The sequence below is a fragment of the Fukomys damarensis genome, unplaced genomic scaffold, assembly GCF_012274545.1.
Source record: "Fukomys damarensis isolate Sample0158 unplaced genomic scaffold, DMR_v1.0_HiC HiC_scaffold_1, whole genome shotgun sequence".
NCBI classification, from domain to species: domain Eukaryota; kingdom Metazoa; phylum Chordata; class Mammalia; order Rodentia; family Bathyergidae; genus Fukomys; species Fukomys damarensis.
The window spans coordinates 20,368,324-20,393,249 of record NW_022900913.1 but is presented as its reverse complement, the minus strand read 5'-3'; the positions used below and the strand labels follow the sequence as shown (position 1 = coordinate 20,393,249).

The window sequence follows — 24,926 nt, the reverse complement described above, 5'->3', positions numbered from 1 at the left end:
CTATAAGGACAATGAAAATATTCATTACTACTTAAAGTAATTCACTGAGGATTCATTATATAAATGTATTTACATATATCAAAATAGAAATATTTGTATATTCTATGTATTGTCCTGCAGGATTGATGGATGACTGGTTCTAGGACCATTACTGATACCAAAGTCTGTGTATACTTGGGTTTCTTAAATGAATTGTTGTAATATGCGACAAAATATGCACAACCCTTTTTATAGATTAAATAATTTCTTAATTACTTATAATGTCTAATAAGGTGTAAATGCAATCAGTAATTATTATATTGATTTGTTGAAAAACTAATGACAAGAAAAAAGTCTCCATATGTTTAAGAAAGTCTTTTTATTACTACACTTTTTAATCTGTAGTTTCTAATTAATTTAATGGATGTAGAAACCCTACAGATAAAGAGGTGAATATATATGTAAATATAAATATTAAACTGTCTGAAAATTAAATATTTATTAGTTTTAACATTACCACATGAATTTCAGTACTGTAAATGTGACAGACTATAATGAATTTTTGTTTTTAGAAAGTACTGTATGAAGGATATACTATTATTGCATTATAATCCAAATTAATTGAGATAATTGTTTCTTCTACATCTTTATTTTATTTTATTTTATTTTTTGGTAATAGGGATCAAATTCGGGTCCTTGAGCTTGTGAAGCAGGTGGTGGAACCACTGAGCTAAATCCCCAGGCCTGTATCATTATTTTACATGCTACACACTTAACTTTACTTAACTTCTTCATTTAATTTTATTCAATTAAATTATGATTTATCCTCTTATCAAATTATGATTTATCCAATATACAGCTTTATGTTGAATGTGTAAAAATCTGTGTCTAAGTTTCTATATATTCACATTAGACTGAAGTATGTTGAAAAAAAGAGACCTCTTTAATCCTTTCACCATTTCTTACACTTGATCTTAGCCAAAAGGCTGAGAAGCCATACTCTCACTATTTCTTCATCGGAAACTTTCCAATCATGCTACAATTAGATTTGAGCAATTGTCAAAAATAATTTTTGTAAAATAAACTCTGTACATGTATGGTTTCATGTTTGTGTACATATTTCTCTGCAGATTGTTGATTCAGATGAACGCACATGTAATTTTTTCAAATGGTACTAATTTTCCTCCATAGCAGCCCTACTGACCAGAGGGTCGATTTTCTCCAGCCTCAACATTTTTGGGTGTCAAACTGTGCTTGCATTGTAAGAATGATACATGCACATTTTTAAAACTTTATATTGTATTAAAAATAAAGCTATCAGGTAGTGTTAAATATAATAAAAGTATGCATTATAAAGGTATAATATTCTAAAGGTAAACCATTAAGAAATGAAGCTGATATTGGATCTTAGATATAGTTTTGCACCCAATGGTTTTTTCCTCAATTATAATTACATACAAATATATAACTGGAAATTTCAGAATGAAAAGTTGTGCATTATCTTTTTAACTTTCTCATGAAATTAGAAATAGATAATTCAAATTTAAATTTAATCCAATTTTTTGAATGTTAGTGCAATAAGACTTAACAATCAACTGCCTCAGACAATAATAAGAAGTTATAAGGTTAAATACTTCTCCCGGACTGTAAAACAATAATAGCAGCACGTTGATTCCCCCCCCACCCCGTCATTGGCATCATCGATCTTCAATCGGGCACTAGGGGGCAGTAGTATTCCTCTCATTCTGTAGTGTGCTAAGCTTTCATTGTATTTTGCTGTTATTTTTTCTACACTGATACTTAGACTTTATGCATTATAATAAAGGATGTCTTTTACTTTTGCCTCCTCTATTGAATTTAACATATTATTCTGTAATGAAATAAGACAACCTATTCATTCAATAGTTTTACCAAATATTTTTATTCATGGAATGAATACAAAAAGTAGCTCTTTGTAAGTTATCTAGAAATAAACAATGAAAATTTCTCATGCATAACTGTGAAACAGGAAATTCTGAAAATGTATCAAAGGAAATTAGACTAGTAATAAAGAATTTTACTCATAGATCCATGGAACAGTTAAGACATAATTTTATTTAACAAAATGCGGTCTTGGTTGTAGATAAATATGGGAAGAAGTCATTGAAATTTGGAAACTGTATCTATCTGTGTACAGATAGGACATTTTTCTTGTGTGATTTTAATTTCCCTTTAATTCCTTATTGTTGCTACTCGCTAAACTGAAATATTAAAATTTGAAGGGAAAAATTGTTTCTCAAACATTTACATAAATATACTTACTATAGAACAGCACAGTAGATACCTATCTATCTACCTATCTTGAGCCCCAATTGATGGAAACAATATTGTGCTTTGGTCATTTCAAAGATGCTGCCTTTTTATTTAGAGTCATGGCATTTTTTTTTCCATATATTGGATTCTGGTATACAATTTGAGAAAAAAAACAAATTTTATTATATTTTCTAATGTTGTTTCTAGTATTGGTAACCTCACCATGAAAATATACACAATATTATCTTTAGAAATAAGACCTTTGAGTGGTTAAGTACTAGGGGAGCGGCATACCATTCTGTGAAAATCCTCAAAGCCTCTTCTTGAGCTGGTGTATTTCTGACAATTTCAGCTTCTTATTATTTTCAGTTATTTTATGGGTTCAATTTCCTCACCTATTTTTTTTAACCTTTAAAAGATTGGAAAGCTCTTATAAAAGTACAGAGGAAAAAATATAACAGCAGTGGTTCTCGATTGCTACAAATGGATTGTTCCCAAGTAGATAAACAATACTTTAACAGCTAGTTTTATATCAAAGTATCCGTATCCAGACGAACACATCAGGTTCACCCTTGTAAAGAGAGAGAGAGAGAGAGAGAGAGAGGAGAGTAGAAGGTGACTCTTGTAGAAAGCTGCCCCAAGGCCCCTCTACCTTCAAGTCATGAACCCCCCCAGGATTTGGCCGACAGTTTCTCTTGTCTCCTCACCTCTCATGAGAAACAGGGTTCTTTGCACCATGCTCTTTAGAACCAGAGAATATAAAACCCTCTGTCGCATGCTAGAATGAGCACTTCTGCTACAGGGTAGCTGACAATTATTGCAGTCTTTGTTTTCTTTTATTTTTGTGTCACTCCTGTTTGTGTATGGCAAGAGCCATAAAGTTCTGCAATCTTATATTTCAAATTATTTCATTGTCTATATAAATAATACAACGCCCAATCAAAATTTAGATGTCTTTCTGAATCTTTATCAGTCAAAAAAGTCAGGAAGTGGCTAGAACTTCATCTTATCTTATCTATGTTTAATAGAAAGAAGAAATGTTCATGCAGATCAAAATAGGAAGAGACAAAGACAAACAAAAACCGACCCAAATTTCATCACTTAGGGCATTAAAATATAGAGGACCTAAATATTAAATAATACAAAATATGCAGATTTTAAAATTTGAAAACCCTTGTTTTTCTACTGATGGATTCTACAACAAATTTCATGACAATTAATGGCTAAACCTAACACAAATATAGTCTTCTACAGTTCTCTAATATAGAAGCCGGACATGTGCTTTGCTGGGTTTTCAATAGAGAAGAGTTGATCTCCTTTCATTTCCTGACTTCCAGTGGCTGCCCACCTTTATTCACTTCTAGTGCTCTCTCTTTCAAAGTGCACAGTGTCACACGCTCTCATGCTCTGACACGAGTCTGCAATCACATCTCAGCCCAGCTGACAAATTCTCTGCCTTCAGAACTTGCATAATTAGATTAGGCTCACACAGATCCTGATAATCCAGGATAAACTCTTCATCTCAGGGTTCTCAGGGCAATAACATATTAAAATCTGTCTTTGCATTTCTACTAAGGTACTCTCGGGTACTAAAGATGAGGATGCAGATGGTTCGGAGGGGAACAGTATTCCACCTACCACACTAAACATTTTCCATGAGAAGCTTCAGGGAGAAGTTTCGCCCTCGATTGTTTAAAACTATTTGTAGTTATGTTTGCTAAACTTGAAATGCTAGCAGTAGAAGAGGATAAAATTAAAATTGAGTCTATAGTTCCAGAGTAAATGAGGGAAACCTACAGTGAGCATGAGCAATTGCTAACAAGAATCATGAAGATTAAAGTATGATAGTTATGAAAGGCAGGAGAACAGGGAACAATATCACATGCAGAGATCTGACTGAAAATGACTGGTTGTCCAGAAGAAAATCAACAGGAAACAAAACAAAAGGCATCCAAGGAACTGAGAAATCTAGGGGTTCATAATTGAAAACATGTGAGTCACAACAGAAACCCTGATGCTGTATGATTCTCAGCCCCTTTCTTGAGGAACCTGTGCAAAATATTCAAGTGCTTTGAAAAAAATAGATTAATCTCCAAAAAAAGTTCCTACTACAACGTAAGTATTCATACAAATCATAGATGTGATCCTTTCCCAAAAAGAACTGCCACTTACTAGCAGGAAACTCACAATTTAACTTCAGTTCCAGAGTGGAACCTCAGTCCATTAGACTACACCCCTACTAGGAGATAAATGGGATTTTCCTGAGGATCTCCTTGTCGTAAATGAAGTGCATATATTCACTCGTTTGCTGAGGGTATTCCAACTTCACTGTTTCATGTTATGACATTTCCAGGAAATGATCAAATTTACATGACATTTTAGGATGAAAAATGAGGATTCTTGCAGCACCAGATGGTTCTGGCTTCCAAATCTACTTCCACGTGCTAAGAAGTTCAACATCACAGGACCTGATTGCTATCCACAGTAGTATGTGTGGCACCCTAGCTGGAAGATCTCTATCCATCAAATTGCTGGAATTGGTAGAGTAGGCAGCCAATACAGTCTGCACATTGTCAACTTTAAAATATGCTTTCTGAAATATCATGAAGAAGCCGGGGGTGGTGGTGAACACCTGTAATTCTAGCACTCAGGAGGCTGAGGCTAGAGGATTGCTGTGAGTTTGAGACCAACCTAGGCTACATAGTGAGTTGCAGGTCAGTCTCAACTACATAGTGAGACCCTGTCTCAAAAAAGAAGAAACAAAAAAAAAAAAACAGAGAGAAATATCATAAAGAAATATTTTCATTCATTCATTCATAGGAAAGTGGATACATATTGAGGATATACTCCTAAGTGAAATAAATAAGCCACACATGTGTAAATACCAAATAGTTTCTCTGGTGTGAAAAACTATAATAGTACATAAAATCCTAATGGTATAATTGACAATGTGAAATAGGAAGAAAAGGGCTAAAGGTGTAGAGAAAGTGGGAATGGTAGGGGAAAGGTAATAAGGGCAAAGAAAAAATATGAGAAAATGAAAAAATGGGAATACAGTGTTTGTAAATGCAGAGGGAAGGAGGGGGTGAAGGGAGAGCGGGGACAAGGGGAAAAAATGAGAACCAAAGCCTGTCATGTGAAGGTACAAGATCACAATAATGAATGTAACTGTATTGTATACCTAAAATGTACCATTAAACTCAATGAGAAGAAAAAAAAATATAAATATAACAAGCACAGAAACAAAGTGAAAACAAATTCTTTGACCTAGCAGGTGCTGAAGTGTCCTTTTAACTTCTTTATTGAAAGGCATTTGTTTCTCTTCCCCAAAAATCCCTCAGAGAGACTTATGAACACAGCGGTATAAGGGAGAACATGGTGGTTTGTTTTACTGATGACATCATGTTGATACGGCTGGGAAGAAGGCAATGAGCTTCCGCTTCAGCTGTCTCTATAGTTCACATGTCCGAGAGGTGTCTTCCTACCCTTACTGGGAACACAAAAGTATGCCATTTCAGTAAAAAGACAAAACCCCATTGGCATCCTGAAAAAGAGGAAATTTCCCAATTAGAACATAATGCAAAATCCTATACACCATCACATTAATAAACACACCTGGCCAACTGAGATATACACTTGTTCAGCACCTTGTTATTTGATTATTTTGTAATCAGCCTGTAAGCAAATATTGAATTACTCTAGTTTTTATAAGCTATTATAATGGAGTAAGGAGTAAACCAACAATTACACTGAAGATATTGGGATATTGTGGAAGGCTTAGAATTAAATTAAAATTTCTAATCCCCTCAAAGTGTGCACACACATTTTTCCCATAAAATAACACAATGGAAATTGTTATGAAAAGTATATAATTAAACAGGCACTTTATATTCATAGGAATTACTTTGAACAATAAAATACTAGCACTTGTCTAGCACTATTATGTTTAGATGTATTTGAAAAGGGGTATTGCTATCAATAATATTAAATTGAGATTTTTGAGGACCCATTAACTGGCATGGATTAGAAGTTGCTAAACATAGTATAAATTGGAAAACACATTTTGATGTGTGCATATATTCGAAGTTAGCTGATACAAAAATCAGTTGTTGGGCTGGGGATTTAACTCCGTGGTACTGCCGCCTGTCTTGCAAGATGAAGGTTCTTAATTTGATTTTGGGTACAAAAGAAAAATCAGTTGTATTAAGGAAAGTATTATTTTGCAAGAGGACAATCAGAGACTGAATACTTTTATTCAAATCCAGTCATCAATCTCAAGTAAAATTGTGATGTGACTGTTATATGTGACACTCTATGCTTGATTTTACAAATTTGATTTCTATGCCTTTTCCTATTGGCTTTTGTCCATGACTTTTTGTGTTATGAAATATTTTGAGAATTAAAATCAAGTCAGTTTATGTGCCCTCCCTTCACCTGCTCCTGCACTCCCCATTAAAAAAATGAGAACTAAAACCTGCCATGTAAAGGTAGAAGATCCCAGTAATGAATGTAATTGTACTGTATACCTAAAATATACCAATAAACTTAATAAAAGGAAAAATAATCAAGTCAGTTTCCTTGTGAACAAAAGGTGTCAAAAGTTGATAGGCACCGTATTATTTTAATGCATCTTTGATAACCTTAACACATAGGTTATGCCCATTTATTAATAGCAAAAGACCTCTACATTGAAAAGAGATTGAAGAGGATATAAGAAAATGGAAAGATATCCTTTGCTCCTGGTAAGGAAGAATCAACATAGTGAAAAGGGCCATAATACAAAAACTGCTATACAGATCAAATGCAATGCCAAGTGAAATTCCAACAGTATATTGCACAGAACTACAAAAAATAATGCAAAAATTCATTTGGAGCCAGAAGAGACCTAGAATAGCAAAATCCATCCTAGGCAACAGAGACAAGGCAGCGGGTATAACAATCCCCAATTTGAAACTATACTACAAAGCCACTGTGATAAAAACAGCATGGTATTGGCAAAGAAACAGACCTGAGAATGAGTGGAATAGATTGGAAGATACAGAAATAACTCCAGAGGTACTCAGCTACCTCATCTTTGGCAAAGGAGTCAACCATCCACACTGGAGGCAAGATAGACTCTTTAATAAATGGTATTGACCTGCCAAAGATTAAAACTAGACCCATATCTTTCACCACGCAGCAAAGTAAAATCCAAGTGGATTAAAGATTTAAATATTAAAAAAGAGGTACTAAATTTCCTGGAAGTTAGGCAGAACTCTTGAAGACACTGGCATAGGAAAAGACTTTGTGAACAAATTCTCAGTAGCACGGGAACTAGAACAAAGAATTAACAACTGGGATCTCATCTTATTAAAAAGCTTCTGCACTGCAAAAGAAACCATCAACAGAACTAAGAGGCACCCTATAATATGGGAAAAAATTTTTACCAGCTGCTCCTCAGACAAAGGACTATTATCTAGAAAATATACAGAACTCAAAAAAATCAGTCTCCCCAAATATTACATTATAAAATATTTACTAAATTGTTAGTTCATAAGAAATACTAAGATTAGGGTTTAGGCATCATAATTATTGATATTTTCCAAAAATAGATTTAAAACAATCATCAGAGTTCTATTTACATATTGTTAAATTTTTATGTAATTGTCCATTTAAGTATCATATTGTCTTTTATTTTCTAGTGTTCATATCAAGTGTTTCTAGATATCTTCACAGTCACAAACATCAGTCTGACTCCAAACATTTTCTCAGTTTACCAAGATTCTCATCTGTTTCCTGATGATTCAATCAGCTTCTATTTGACAACTATAAACTAAAAGACAGATTCTTTCAGGAAATAAAATATAACCTCATCCCGTGACATACCTTCTCCTTAGGGTTTAGAAGCTCAGAGTCTTTGCCAATCACTTTGGAATGGTACTATATCTTGCTAAAATTGACTAATCACAGACTACATGGTGGCTGACTAATGTGGAGAAATTGTTTAATACTGGTATCATTTTTTAAAGGAAAGGACACCTCAGTCCTCCTACTTCTACAGAAAAAAAGTTGGCCCCATTGGAGTCTTTATTTATAATTTAATCAAGATCTTTAAAGATGTTTTAATAGAATTTATTACAGTAAATGATACAATACACCCCCTACTTTAAACAAACATGCTATGATTTTTGTCACTTTTTAAAGCCGTACTAGTGATCACTTCAGCAGCACATATAATAAAATTGGAATGATACATAGCAGTTCTAGAATATCTCTAGACTTTAAGTCCATACCTACCAATTTAGGTCTTAAATCAGTTCTGCTTTTCCAGTCTCAAATCCACCTTCTTTTCTTTCTTTTCCTCTCATAAAGCTTTTATAAATCTTCTCTAATGTATTCAACTCATCTTTTAATTGAATATTATTACCTCAACTGGTTTATCTTATATATCCAGAATATAAATTGCTTAAAATTCTAGACTTTAAGTCCATACCTACCAATTTAGGTCTTAAATCAGTTCTGCTTTTCCAGTCTCAAATCCACCTTCTTTTCTTTCTTTTCCTCTCATAAAGCTTTTATAAATCTTCTCTAATGTATTCAACTCATCTTTTAATTGAATATTATTACCTCAACTGGTTTATCTTATATATCCAGAATATAAATTGCTTAAAATTAGACATACTATTACACAGTCTTTCTAATATGCACACAATTGCTTCATTTGGTGCGGATTTCAATAATTTCCTGAGACTTCTGCTACTCCTTTTAAACTTTCAAAGCATAAAGCAAATTATGCCCAGACTGGAATGTCTTTCTTATTGTTTGTTGACTCCAGCATCACTATAGTTTGAGTGTGGTTTTGTTTCTCAAGGTCCATGGTTTGGAAATGACCTATGTACTGAAATATTAAGAGGTTCTTTTCCTAGAGGGGTAGTGGACATCATGAGGTCTTACTGGGGTCATGGCCTTTGAAAGAGATTAAGGTAGATCCTTTGGCAATGAAGAGTTTTTGTAAGAAGTCTCTATATAAAACAACCTGGCCACATTCTATCTCCTCTTCCTCTCTGTCTTGTGATGTGATATCTTCCTTTCAAATGTACTGCTGCAATTACTCATAAGACCTGGCATCATAACTTGAACCTCCAGAACTCTGAGGCAAAATTTTCTTTTTACTTTTTAAATTACCCAGCCTCAGATATTTTGTTGTATCAGAAAACAGACTCATGCACATATACTATTCAAACCTTCTCAATGAATTTTTCACTCACTAATTAGAATTCCTGTTAAGGTCCTTGTGTTTTTCTGTGATTATTTCTAAATATACATAAACACACATTATTTTAAAAGGGGAGCTCTCAAGGGAAATTATTACTTGGTAAGTAGAATTTTTTTACTAAGATTTTTTTTTAATCAGGCCAATTTATTTTTGTTCATTTTACAAAGAGATATACAAAAATTATTCTGTGATATTTTTGAGTAATCCCATCTTTGATAGATACTCCACAGTGATAAAAATTCTGTGGGGAACTGTCATTAATGACACATACATTGGCCAGATTCTTATATAGATATTGGCCAGTTAATCCCTTATTTCTAAAATGGTCAGAAGCATTTTTGCTTTAAATCAAAGCCTTTACTTTGGTGTATTATTTTTCTTTTCTAGTATGAATTCTAAATCTATTTTCCCCATAAACTTCACACCTGAAAGTCTTTTTAAGGACAAATCCTGATGTCTTTTTTCATCATCTAAGTTTGTTCATTTTTGAGATCTAACATAGTTGTGTCTTGCTTGATTCTGAGTGAGTCATATACAATATGGACACAAAATGCAAGTTCAACTATAAAACAATTCATAAAGGGAGATCAATATATGCATAATTTTATATTGATGATTCTTGAAATAATATTTATTTGTCTTAGCTTAGTTGATTTTATAATATATTCAAATTTTAAGAAATGTGGCGCCTTACAGCAACACAAACGTACTATTTTAATTGTTCTTGTGGTTGAGGAGTTGGATATATTTTGATTGGCTCATCCACTTAGGATCTCACTAGACTGTAAAGAAGGGATCAGCAGATATATATATGTATCGTCATGTATATAGTTGTTTCCAGTGTATTCTTTTCTCAAGTGCGCTCATGTTGTTTGGGAGTTTTATTTCCCTGCTAGTCTGTAGTTGAAAGTGCTGCCTTCTTTATGTTAGTGGTCTAATTGCTACTCAGCTCCTATAGTCCAACCCACTTTCCCACAGTGCTGGTTCCAAAGTCCCATGAGTCCTTAAAATATGAAAACTCACATTCATCAAAACAAGCAAAGAATCTCTGTCACCTTGAGAGGACACACTGACCCTTTGAAAGACTTCACACTCCAAACAGAATAATGCATTGTTTGACTAAGTAACAAGCAACTGATTTTTATCTTTATTTGTTTTGTTTTGTTTTTGTTGTTATTGTTTTGAGACAGGCTCTCACTGTGTAGTTGAGACTGACCTGGAACTCACTATGTAGCCCAGGCTGGTCTTGAACTCACAGCGATCCTCCTGCCTCTGCCTCCCAAGTGCTGGGATTACAGGTGTGCACCACCACATCTGGCTAAGACTAAATTTAAATTTAATTTAGTTTAATATCTGGTACATTAAAACATAAAAGTATAGATTAATGGGTTTTGCACAGTTTTATACATGTATGCATTGTATAATGTATAAATCAAGTTAAATATATCTATCTCCTCAAATGTTTACAATTTATTTGCAGCAAAAACATTTAAAATAATTGTTCCTATTTTTTGGAATATGGAGTGCATGCTGTAATCTATGGACAACTCACTCTCATATCTTGTTCTCACCAAAGAAGAGAAAACTATTTCCATTTTAATTGCACCCATTGATCAAATTTTCCCAGCTCTACTCTCCCCTGCATCTTGTATCTACCACTATGGCTCTCAAGTTCTATGAGATCAACTCTGAAAATTTAATGTACTACAATTTAATTAACTTCCATACTATTAAGGAAAATCATATGGGTCATTCTTGAAAACTTAAAATTAAATCAACCATACAACCTCACTAATGAAATCAATTTGTTGAGGAGACATCCGCTCTTCACTGTTGATTATAACAGTATTTGCAATGGTCCTGAAATGTTTTTGAGAAGTCTGTTGGTTAATGAATACACAAAGTAATGTGGTGCATATGTTTTGGAATGCTATTCATCCAAAAAAAGGATGAAATTCATTCATATTTTACAAAATTGATTGTATTAGTCAGCTTTCCTGTGGCTGGGTGCAGTATGATGCCATCAATCATAACTTAAAGGACAGTTTAATTTGGCTCGTGATTTACAGGGATTCAGTCCTTGATGAACTGGTTCCAAGGAAGAAACATCACATACACAGCTGTGAAATTCATCATGGTAGAAGGACATGGTGAAGCAAACATGCATATTTCATGGCAGCCAGGAAGCATAGTAGGGACAACTTCTCAGCTGTCATTATGAAGATGATGTTAGGGCACTTTGTTTCAAAGGACAATTGTGATGACTCAGCTGTCATATTTTGTATCATTTAGAAAATGCAATATATTAAAACAACAAAAAAATTTACTCTTAGCTATTCCTTAGTTTTTAAATAGCAAATTATATTTGAAGTCATTTTCTCCTAATACTTAGAAAGACTCAGAGTGAAGTGATGAATTCCAAAACAAAAAAATGGAGTAAGTCTTGAAAGTTTTCACTATTGCAGCAATTAAATTTTCTAAAATGGTAGTGATGGGGCAATTAAAAGTCAATTAAATTTTTATAAATATAAAATTTTCTCTCTGGTACAATGCTCTAGTCACAGTTTCCATCATTATTGTGTTTGAAAACATGAATTTATTGTCTCCACCTTTTGTAGTTTTTCATTTACCTAATTATTTTGATTTTTAATTTTGATTAAAATCACTTAAACTTTAAAAATATATATTATCAAAATCTAAAGGAATATTCAAAATATCAATATGTCATAGACACTCTATTTAAACTTTAGTTTGTATTTAAGCTAATTAAAGCTGCTAACTTGTCTACTTCATCATATGAAAATAATACTACGAAATTCACGTGCAAAGTAATTGGAATCATTTGCAAATCAAATCCTGGTAGTATCTAAGTCACCCTGATAATTTCAGCCCCTAAATCAATGAAAGGTCCTCAAAAGTCAGAGTGAAACCTCCAGGAATTACTTTTCTACCAGAATTTTTCTCACTCATTTCATTTTTTCACCACATAAACACCATCTCTCTTAAATTTCTAATTTTAAAACATCATGTCTAATTTTCATCTACCAGTTACAACAATTTAATGTTTTAAATTTTGTTTTATAACAAAATTTATGAAATGCTTGTTGATTTTTTGACTTCTCTACCTATTTTCTATTCAGTCTGTTTCTCTCCTACACTGCCCTTTAAGACAATCAATTTATGGGGTAATTTTCAATTTCCGTATAGCTTGCATCACTAACTTTAGTTAGTATAGTTGAGTCACTGCTTTCATATTTTCATCTCTTTATTTCCAAAATAATCAGTTATGGTTTTCTTTAATCTCAATGGCTTTTCTTTGTCTCCTTTAATATTTATTCCTCTTTTGTCAAGCATCTATATTTGGGCAAGCAGGGAATCACTTCTTATAAGAAGAAATAATGTGATCCATTGGCTTCATGGTGAGAAATGTCTTATATTATGACTATTAAATTTACAGCTTGACTGTAGGTCTTTATAACTGCAGGAGCCTGTACAAAGTTTCCAAAACTGACAATATTGTGTCCCTTCTCATAATGGGAGCTTTTTTCCTTTTCATTCGTCTTATACTGCTCAAATCATATTCCGAGGTAGATACCTGATGAGATTAATCTATTTACAGGGTGATCCTACACAGCATGACAAGAATAGAACTGCACTACATGGACTGGGATTTCAACAGAGTGTTAGCAAAGGCAGTATTGGGAACACAATGTTCTATTGGACCCTTGCAGACCTTCAACTTCCACTGTCTTCTCAGGGCAGTGACATCAAGTAAGATACTGGCTGTTCTCCACATTGCACATCTATTTTACCTGGAATTGAATGTGTCTTTGGTAACAAATGTGCTAAAACACCCATGCCTGTTCTCACTCACAGGGTCCTACTTCCATTTTCCTCTCTGTGACTTCTTTTTCTCTGATCACCTAATCATCCTCCTTATGTAAGCATGACATGTTCGGCTAAGCAGCTATGCCACTTGCAGCCCCTAAATTTTCTGGGTTTACCCTTATTAAAACTTTCTCACACCATAGTAATGGAATATTTCTATACATTGCTTATAGCATGAATTTTATGTCACAACTAAAATATTTTTTAAGTCAGGGACAATCTATTTATAATTAGCTTCAGTGTAATCTTGTGAGCAGTCTAGATAATGAGTACATATTTTTCTCTTCCTTCTGACGGTCCTTCAGAGGCTCCATGAAGCCATAGATTTGAATAGGAGCCATGGTGTCAATATAGCAGAGAGAAATGCCACAGGAATCCAGTTAAATCACGTAATTTAACTGGGTCACGTGATCTGGTTAGGTCTGGTCTTATGGCATCATTTCATAAGATGAATCGCTGCTGTGATTTCCTGACCTCATGACACAATGGATCAGATAATACACTCTGCCTGGTGGGCAGCTTTAGGCGTCCTGTGGTCAAGCATTCACTTTCTATTAGAGCCCAGGAATAAGCCAGAGAATAGTTCTCAAATGCAACATATTTCTCTGTCAGGTTTATTTCTCTGTCACAATGAATATATGACTCTTCCTCCCTATCTTTCCTGATTCTCTTTTGTGTCATGCCACAGACTTTGATGCAGTATTCTTAGTCAACATAAATGAGGAATCAGGAATGACTTATAGACAACACAATTCTGAGTTGTAAGGAAGACTTAGTAGTTAAAAAGCGTGTTTTGCTTTGAGAATTATTCAGAATTGACAGATTTTAATAAAAGTACTGTAGATAATATTCACTACTATATATCTATATCTATATCTATATCTATCTATCTATCTATCTATATATATATATATATATATCCATCCCTTCATTCATTAGAACTAAAAGAATTCCTTAGTGATTAGTGTATAATGCACATAACTCAAATTTCCCTAAGAGGAATTGTTACAAAATGCCGCAAGTCCTAGGTCCTTTAAATTATTCACCAATTAGCAAGGAAAATTTATTTTTCTACTCTTATCAAGCATGTGTCTTTTAGACTTGCCATATTCTGTTTGCTAGTTCCAATTATCTTGACGATATTATAATGAGATGATGGCGATTTTGCAGAATGTCAAAATTTAAGGACTCATCCTTTTGAACAGGAAATCTAGCTCAAGTGGTAATACAAGGGATGGGGAGTGGCTCATAATAAGTAGGTGGATTACTATCGCCTATGGCATGGCATGGTCATGAGTATGTGATACTCTCCTTCTCACAGTAAAGTGACACAAACCATGCCAGGTAAAAGCTTCATTTGGAAACCCTGCTCTGTGCGTGGTACTTTAGTGAAGTATTTGTTTTGTATTTACAAGAATTTGACAATTGAATGAAGCAGGATACATACTATCTACTACCATGAAACTTTAATTTTGTGATTGCCATGCTAACATAATTTATGAGATCCTACTTTGGTTGCAGTGAAAGAATTGGTCTTCAAACTCAACCCATCTTACCTTAACTTCTCAGAGCTAAGAACTAATGTGTGAGTTCTGACAACTATTGTGTATATCTGTGCCAATTGTTTACTTGGAACTAAATGATAAATTCAGTGAGACTCGCTCAATTCGTGGACCCACAGAACTCACAGCAAGATAAACTTGGCTCAAATGCCCCTGCACATCTATGATTTATACTCATTTTAACTCGAGGTATCTGATAGGATTTGGGGAGCAATGTACTATTATCATTGATTGCAATTCTGTACCAAACAATCCTTTAAAACTAGGTGTTTGATTTCTTTCAGTCTAGAATTCTTGGAAAATGGCTAAAAATCTTTTTAAGAAGGAATGAAGGGATTTTTATAAAAACACACATGGTGGCATTATGTCATCTTTCCTCATAAAACAAGTTATTACCTTTAAGATCTCTGACCACAACTTTGCTTTAATTCAAATTACCTGCTACACTTGTTCAACAATTGGGATGTCGCCTCTTGCTTACATTACTCCCCTGACATTGACGTCATCCAGTTTATTGAACAACTTGTGCAGAAGTTTATCTTAAGGCACAAGTACTGTCTATTCCTTCTTCACTAAATTTTCATCCTAAAGACATTCATTTGCTAATTCTTCTCACTCCTGTGAAGTTACAGTTCAAATATTATTTTCTATTCATTCGAGTTCTGGTTATTCTGTTATAGTGATCCACAGTCCTTATGGTGTCAGGGTTCAATGTTGTGCGAGACAACTTTTCCACCGACTAGGAGAAAAAAAAGGGGGGGCTAAAGGTGTAGGGAAAATGGGAAGGGTAGGGGAAATGTAATAAGGAAAAGAAAACAAATAGGAGAAAATGAAAAAATGGAAATAAAATGTTTGCAAATGGGGAGGGGATCAGGGGGTGAAGGGAGGGCAGAGATAAGGGGAAAAAATGAGAACCAAGACCTGTTATGTAAAGGTACAAGATCCCAACGATGAATGTAACTGTACTGTATACCTAGAATGTACCAATAAACTCACTGAGGAAAAAAAAAACAGTACATTTTTTGTTTGAAGACCTATTGAAAATTGACAGATTTCAATAAATATATTGTAGATAATAGATAATAAAATACTACAGAATTCTCGAGTTACATACACATGCTGTATGGTATAAATACCATACAGTGATGGTATATACTCATTCGTTAGCACAGCTTAGCTCCTTCACATATTGGTTCACTGTAGTATTTATACTCCTACGAGTGTAAAAGTTAATGCTACCACCAACGTGACAAGAACTGGCAATCTGGTGACAATGCAAGTTAAGAGGACTGGTTATAAACAAAGATGACGTTTGTCTGACTTGCCTTCTGTCCCTTCTACTGTGCAGCCTTCTCCTAACAGACCAAAGACCGATACTTCTATGTGGTCTTGAGTTGGGGACTCTTGCATATGAAACTGACAACTTTTTACCATATAAATCATCCCTAAGATGTATAATCTAATAATCTAATTTATACACAGCACTCATCACATAATCACTCTTTAACTGCATGTTTATATGTCAGCTTTAATTTTCAATGTCTATACTTCCTGTGATGAGAGGATCCAATCTGGATATTTTGTGTGAGGAGATAGAAACTCAGCCTTGAAGGCATTTGAAAAATCTGTAATCCATCTTAGGCTCAAAGCTATGCAAGTGAAAGTTTATTTGAAAACTTTTCAGTTCACAATCATTTCAGAAGACAGCCCCAAGAGCCTTGCCTGCCCAAGGTTGACTTGAGATCCACTTCTTTGTGTCTATCCAGTGTTACAATTTGGATCAAGAACGTCCCCCAAAGGACTCAGATGCTCCTATGTGGAGCTTCTGGAAAGTGACTGAACCATAGAAGCACTATAGTTGACTTGCTCTTAGGAGACGGGCCCTGGTCTGCTACATGACCTAAGAAGGGTATATCTCCCTTCCTGCCTCTTCCCTTCTTTCTCTGTAACTTGGCTACCGTTATACAAGCAACTTTCCTCTGCCCAGGACCTTACAATACGCAGTTTATTTCTATCTTGGTGTCAACTGACCATGGACTATAAAAGAGAACCAAAATAAACTCCTCCTTTAAGTTATGGGTGCTTTGTTTCAGTGACAAAGAAAGTGAATAAGAGAGATTTTGCTACCAGAGAAGTGGGTCATTACCATATGGTTTAGAAGCCCTTTTGGAGCTCATTCAGCAGAGGGCTTTGGAAAGGCTTGAAGATATAGGTAGAGAAGGTCTAGAATGCTGTAAGCCAAGTTTGATGAGAGATTTTGCTCATAGCTTAGAAGACCAGATTTTGATAGAACACCAGATAGTAATGATCAGGCTGGTAAGGTTTTGGTTGGAAAGATGTTATTGGCTGTTGAACTTGAGATCGTGTTGTATTATACTCTGGCAGAAAAATTGTGTATTATTTGCTCTTTTTTGAGATTTTTCAGGAGACTAAGATTAATGGCGGCAGACTAATTCATTTTGTGGGGAAATTTCAAGGCAGCCTATGAAGAGAGCCCCAGGCTCTATTCAGGCTCTGGGATGAGAAGTGATTGCAGATTTTTGAGAGATTCACTGTGTGGAGCAGAATGAAAAAGTCAATAAAATAATTTGAAAAATTTTGCTGGTGGCAAGAAAGGACCTGCCAATAAAGTTGCCTGTTAAAATTTAGCATTAAAATAAGTTAAATACTTTGAATCAAGATGAGAAGAATGCCTTTGCTGAATCCAGGAATCAGCAAGACCACACCCTTCAAGGGCTCAAGGGTCCAAAAATAAAATAATTTGCTTTAAGAAGAGAGCCCCAGGATAACCTGCCAAAGAAGGACTAGCTAAAAATTATTTTATCAGGATTCAATTCACAGTTCTCAGCTACCCCGGTATAGAGGCTGCTCCAGCCATGATCCAAGTGTGCCTTGCTACTGCTCAAGTTGACCAAAAAAAAAAAGAAAGAAAAAAAAACAACATATATATACATATATATATATATATGTATATATATATATGTATATATATATATATATATATTTATCCATATGGTGTTAGTTTTATATACAAAAGTAGTGGGGTCATAGAGGCTTTCACAAAGATTTCAGAACCAGGCCTGGGTGACCAAGCAGTGAGATCCTGAGAGGGCAGTGTATAAAACTGTAAGAGAGAAGCCAAAATTTCAGTGGACACCAAAGGATGTTGGAAAACCAGGAACATGGAATATCTGGGAAACATAAAGCCAATGAGCAAAATCGTCCTAAGAGTGGCCAGCAGAGCTCCACTGGTAATGGCATAGAGTCTGAGATGCCCAAGCTATTTGAATTCCTATCTTTGCCCTAGATGCTGAGTTTACAGAATTCAATGCTTGCTTTACTAGATTTTGATCTTGCTTTGCTTCCATTCTTTTCTCTCCTCCCATTTCTCCTTTTTGAAATGCTAGCAATGTTTAATTTTCTTTTTAGTTTTTACAGGGCCTCCCAGACAACAGTTCGCCTTTGGTCCCAGAGGAGACTCGACACTTGAACTTTTCAGGTATGCTGAGAATATTAAGACTTCAGTGACTCTTAGAGGTAAACTAAATTTATTTTGCATAAAGAAATGTGCAAGGATCTTTTGGGGACTGGATATAATGCTGTGGTTTAGATTGAGAAGAATGTCACACACAGTTTATTTGTGTTCATAGACAGTGCTTTTGAAAGGTGATTGAGCCATGGAAGTGCTGTAGCTGACCGTGGGAGCCTTGGGCAAAAGAAGTGCATATGCCAGCGTTTGGGCTGGATGGCGCATCTACTTCCCTGGCTTATCCCGTTTCTCTGCTTATTGGCCCCCACAATTTGAGTAGCTTTCCTCTGCCCAGCCCCTTCTGCCATGCAGTTTGTTTGTACCTTGGAGCAAGCCAATCATGGTCTATAACCATAAGGTAAAATACATCTTTCTTGCTTTTGGTCTCCTCGATGAAGAAAGTGAATAAGAGAGTCATCGTGATACTCCAAGGCCATTCTAGCCCTGGTTATAGTGATTTCAGTTATACTTCCGCCTGCTGCAGACTGTGCAGTGACTCTTGTGAAGGCATTTATTCAAGTATGAAGAGTTCCTGAGTATGGAGTCATTCTGGCTTCCACTGAGGTTTCAAAGGAAAAGACTGAGGGCCTTAACAGTGACTTACAACTCAGAACACCTGCAGGTATCCCCTGACGTATACTGGATCATAGGAATGGCATTGTAATGGAGACCATAGAAATGTTTAAGCATATCCATCACTACCACCCCGCAAAAGTGAACACCACACAACATGAAGGAAAGCTGCAGGCAAAGTGCAGATTCAGCCATAGAGATTGGCCTTATGAGCCAGCAAAATCACAAAATAGGACAGCCTGATTTCTTGGGAGCCCACATTCTATCGCAAGGTGTCTATGATCTTGGACATGGAGTTTTTGGATTTAATTTTAATTTTCAGTCTTTTTTTTTAATCTATCTCTTGCATGCTCCTCTCCCTCTCTTTTTAGATAGGAATACTTACCCTATATAATCTCATCATAGTCTCTAAGAAGTATGTAATTATTTTTATAGGGCTTCATTTTTTTAAATGAGCCTCAGCCAATTTTATTCAAATTCTTCAAAACTTACACTAAACATTAATTGGTTTTAACATGTATATTCCCTTTCATATAATGGTTTTATTGTCTCATATTTTTCCCAAGTTTTATTTATGGTTCCTCGGTAGAAGGCAGAATCTTGGGTTGCCCAATTAGGAGCCTGTGACCTACTATTCTGATTAAGTTTCTTTCAATATTCATAGCTGACATCTGGCTTCTAAAAGAGAGTTTTTTAGTCTTTTCAATCACTTGCTAATAGGGTGAGAGTGCATTGTTACCCATGACCACGTGACCTAATTTAGAATCAATCTTGGCATTCAGCCTCGCATTTCTAATCAAATTCACAATCCACCTTTCTGCTTCTTCTGGAGTTATGCTCAGTTTATCTGCCAGCATGTTGATGCTGATACACTGGTGGATGTGACAAAAAGTTTCAAACACGAAGAGATGAGCATTTTCAATGAAATCCTCAAGGCAGGCCACCAAGAAGAAGTCATTAACAAACACTGATTTCCATTCCCTCGGCTTCTTCTGAGCCCCGTCAAAGTCAAAGTTAACATATAAGCATTCAACAAATTCTGCATTTGGGTCCTTATATGTGTAAGACTCCTGTTAAATAACTTTTACTAGATCTTTTAGCACCTGCCGGCGCTTTGGAACATCTTTATGTGTTAAGACTGCCATGGTCAGATAGCGGAGAATATGTGGACACATTGTCTGAATTGCATTAAAACACTGTGGCTGGTAAGGGAAGAGATCAGTAGTAGCATCTCGACCTTTAGGGTGGTTGAAGAAAACGGAGAGATCAGTGGATGAGCCATGTTAGCTGCTGAAGGGACTGGAGTGGAGAACTTCCAGAATTGTTGTCTCTGGTCTCTTTGAAGCGGGTAAGGTCTTCCATGGCTGCATCCCAATTCTGCATTAATATTTCAGAGCCCAGTCTTCTCCAGAGGGAACTTGATGCATTTCTATCAATTGCTGGAACCAATACTCTAAAAAAGCATAGGTATTCTGCTGCTTCTGAGTAATTTCCACACTCAAACTGGAATTTTGCAAACTTGGAGAGTGTTATCTAAATATGCTTGTCTATACCCATGCTTATCTGCCAGGTAGCCAAATAGCATCCGACAGTCCCTGGTTGACTGCATTTGCCTAGCAGTTTCTGGATCTTCAAACGTTTTCACAATTAATTCTGCTTTTACCTGAAGTTGTTTCAGTTGTGCAAAAACTGTGGTTCTTTTTTATCTCAAAGCATGGGATATGTCATCAGAATAAAAGTTTTTGTACATATCCATTGCAAAGTCAACCATGTTGGTATCACTAAAAAATCCAACTTACCTTGTAATAATTATTTCTCATTATATATCTTCTTCACAGAGAGAAACTCCAGGAGCGGGAAGACCAGGTGCTGGTTCAAAAAGTGTGTGATGTGTGTGGTCAGGTGGTACTCCACCATCTTGCCGGAGGAGAGGGAGTGTAGGGGCTAATTTTTGAGTGTGTGTGTGTGTGTGTGTGTGTGTGTGTGTGTGTGTCTTTGGAGATGCTTTTCATTAAGAATGTGTGAAATACTAGAGCTATTGAGTTTGGATCTTTGGGAGGTAGAACAGATGTGTTTTGCATTATGAGACAGAGAAAAACTTTTGAAGCTCACGAATCACAGACAGTGGTCTGAATGGTGACTTCAAAGACCAAATGTTAGAGGTTTGATATCTTGATTCATGGTATTTGGAAGTCCTAATATCCTTTAGTAAATGTGGCTTAGCATGAAGTTCTTAAGTCATTGAAAAGAACCTTCAAAGAAAAGTATGGAGGCCTAATCTCTCAGTTGTGTTCTGCCTTTCAACGTGAGTAATTTACTCTTATATTTAGGGGCCTAAATCATTACAGCTGCTTGATTTTTTAACTGGATCCTCTAGAAGCATAAGCCACATAGTATTTTTTCTCTTTAATAACAACTGTCTCAGATATTTTGTGACACTGATATGAATTTGAATAATACAGATAGGATATATAGAAATTCTCATAGAGCAAGAAGGAAGGAAAGCACTTATATGTGTTATAAAATCATGGAACTATCTGCCTTACACTCTGCTTTTGTTTATTGTTTCATTTATATACAAAGACTTTCCTTAATTTTGTCATTTAAAGCCTTCTTCCTGAACTTCAAAATCTCATTTCATATGCCATCCTGTTTTACTAAAACACCTGAATTTGTGAGATCTTTGAGAGTGACATTCAATTATTCCTTCAGTTATAGTCTCCACGATAATTATAACAAACATCAGGTATGTATTTGCTTCCTAATTCAATAAAACATCTTAACTTATTGCCTTCATCATTCATCCTGATTCATTTATTGCCCAAAATATATGGAGCTAAAATTGAGAAAAGCTGTATCTCAACGTCTTAGATATAGGTTTCCCCTATTTCTCTTTATTTCAATCTCTTTGCTAATAAATAAGATTAGAACATGTTTGAAAGTTACCAATGTCTTTAAAATTCTTTCTGTGTAGAAAAATCATAGAGTTTATACAGTTATAGCTTTCCCTGCACACAGTTATGATATGCTATTAACAAATAATCTGTTTTATCTCACTAAAGTTCCTATTTTAACATTACAAATCTTGAAAACAGGGTTCCTGACCCTAAGATAACATTTTCTTAATAAGCCATGCTTACCTGTCTTTTTCTTTCTTCTTACATGGCTTTTTTTCTTTCTTTCTTTCAGAAAATCATCCACAAATTTTCAAGGTGAGGGCACAGAAATCTGTGCACTTAAATTATATAGAAAACTTTAATTCTATCATCTTCTTTCCACTCCAAAGATATATTTTCTTTTCTTGTTTTTTAAGAGCAGGGCATTAGATTAAACTAGGATATGGTATATTATTTTTATACAACATTGTCAATTATTAAAAGATCAATAACTTTTTCTGTAAACATTAATCTTGGTAAGAAAATTATTCAAGACTACACTAGTATCTTTGTTCTGTTTTGTTTTATTTGTGGCACTGGGTATTGATCCAAGGGCCTTTGCATTCAGGTACATCTTCAGTTCCTTTTCATCTTTTTCTTCTATTAAAACTTGAGAGTGGGTCTTGCTCAATCCCTAAGTAGCCCAGGCTGTGTTGGACACTGTAATCATCTGGCCTCGGGCTCTCTCAGTGCTGTGATTACAGGCATGCACCCCATGTACAGCTCCTAACACGTACTTTTAAAATAACTTAAATGATGTAATACTTAAGACAGTTTTATTACACTCTTCTGTGTTTCTGTTTTTAAATCAATTATAACTACTCAAAACTATAAGAGATTGCGTCAAGATACAGTACTTAGAAGCACAGGAATGTCAGGATAATAGTCTATGCCTCTGAAGAACTGCAGCAGAATGTAGCATGCTTTCTGTCACTTTTTACATATGTGACCTTGAAAAGTCAGTTGACTTTTGTAATTCATATTTTCTTCAGTCCTAAAATTAGGCTAACGAAGCCTTGTTTGCTTAAATAGTGTTAAGATTAAATAATTCAATGTATTTAAAATGCCTATAACAAAGAAGATATTTAATCATTAAAAATAGATTAAAATATTTTACACAGAATCAATTTAAAATAGAGAAACCTTAATTGCCACCTTCTTCTTTGAATAGAGAAGTTCCTTTACCATCAGGGTCAATTATGGTACGTTAGGGATGCATCAGTATCTCAATTTTCATGACCTATTTTGAAATGTATGTTCATTTATCATATTTTGTTGAAGAATTGAGTCAAAAGCATTGTCTTACTCTTTCAATATTTACTTCTAACCCAAAACCCATTTTTTTTATAGAGTGCAGAGGAGAGCACACATTTTTAAAGGACATTCTTTGCCTTTGTGTCCATCGAGAGGGAATGACTGGCAAATTTAAAGGGTGTACTTTCCCTTAAGCTTCAAGAGGCCACCTTTCAGCTTGATTTTAGGCTCTGTAAAATGTTGATAACAGCTTGTTAGAGTTGCTGTGTATACATTGATTTTTCATTGAACAAGCCACATACATATTGTGTAAAGTGAGGGTCCTCAGAGAGTACCTCACTGCAATGTGAACAAATTGCTGTTACTTTGGGGGAAAGAAAACCAAAAGACTTGAAGCATCAGTATTTTAATATGTGATCACTTTTTTAAATTCTTGCTTTGATAAATTTATTTCATAATAAACACAGGAAATGCTGGAGTTAATCAAACATAAAAACAGACTTTCATAAGTTCAATGTATGCCTTTTTCTGGGGATAAGCAAAATATTTTATAAACAGGAACAAATATTAAAGTTATATTGTCTTTTAAAATAAATAGAAAAGTTGAATTTAAAGCAGCCATATTAAAGAACACCATTTCAACAATAAAGATCAAATATATTCTGATATATTTATAAATACATTTGCATTCTTTAGTATGATTTTCCTCAAATATTAAAATGGAAAGTGGGAGAATTACATACTTCTAGACAGAAAAAAAATAATCTCTAAACCTTGGTCATTAGAAGAAGTCACCATTGCTTAATAGTTAAGAAAACTGAGAGGAAAGATGAGATTTTTAAAAAGCCAGCGCCTTTGAGACCAATAATTTTAAGTCTGTGAGAACAAGTTTCTGAGAGCACACAAAAAAGATAAAGCTTTTGTTTGAAAACAACTAAATCTCTCAATCTTATCCTGTAGCCAGCAGTTTCTTTGTGTAATGCAGGAGTATATAGTGTTTTACAATCATTAAAGCAATGCAATAGTAAAAATGTCCTTCTGGAGTTCCAGGAAAGTATCATTCCTGATGTACACTGTAAAATTACCTTATTCATTATAATTCAATGACTATATATAGATGGCTCACATGAAACCCTTCTGGGTATGTTAAACTGAAAAACATTCTGGTAATATCACATGAGTGTATTAACATCGAGAAAAATGGTACTTGTTATTTTATTTTTCTTTATACTCATTTATCTCTTCAGTAATTTTCTCTCTCTTATGAATTGCTCTTCTTATTGAGTCTGAGATTCTCCTATCATCAATTTTTGCAATTCTCTAATATATATATATATAATATATATATATATATACACACACACACACACACACAATATGTGTATATATATACATACACCGCTCTAAGAATATCAAAACAATTGTGATTTTAAAATAATATCTGTGCCGTTTTTACAGATTTTAAAATAGCTTTCTCCCCAAAAGAGCATTTTCCTTGGATTACCATATAATTCATATTTGGATTTTTATGTTCTCAAGCTCTTACGTATTTTAGTCAGGTAAGCTGTTCTTGAGCAGCTTCTTGTGAATCCGACTATGCCACTCTTTAAAGTTTTCACTATCTTTTTGTTAGTGCTCTTGAATGGACCATTGAGGTG

At 34.6% G+C, this 24,926-nt stretch overlaps 1 pseudogene; it reads right to left on the bottom strand.

Moving 5' to 3' along the window:
* Positions 1–19,588: 19,588 nt before the first annotated feature.
* On the bottom strand, positions 19,589–20,995 carry LOC104862082 (annotated as a pseudogene).
* Between the last annotated feature and the right edge of the window lie 3,931 nt (positions 20,996–24,926).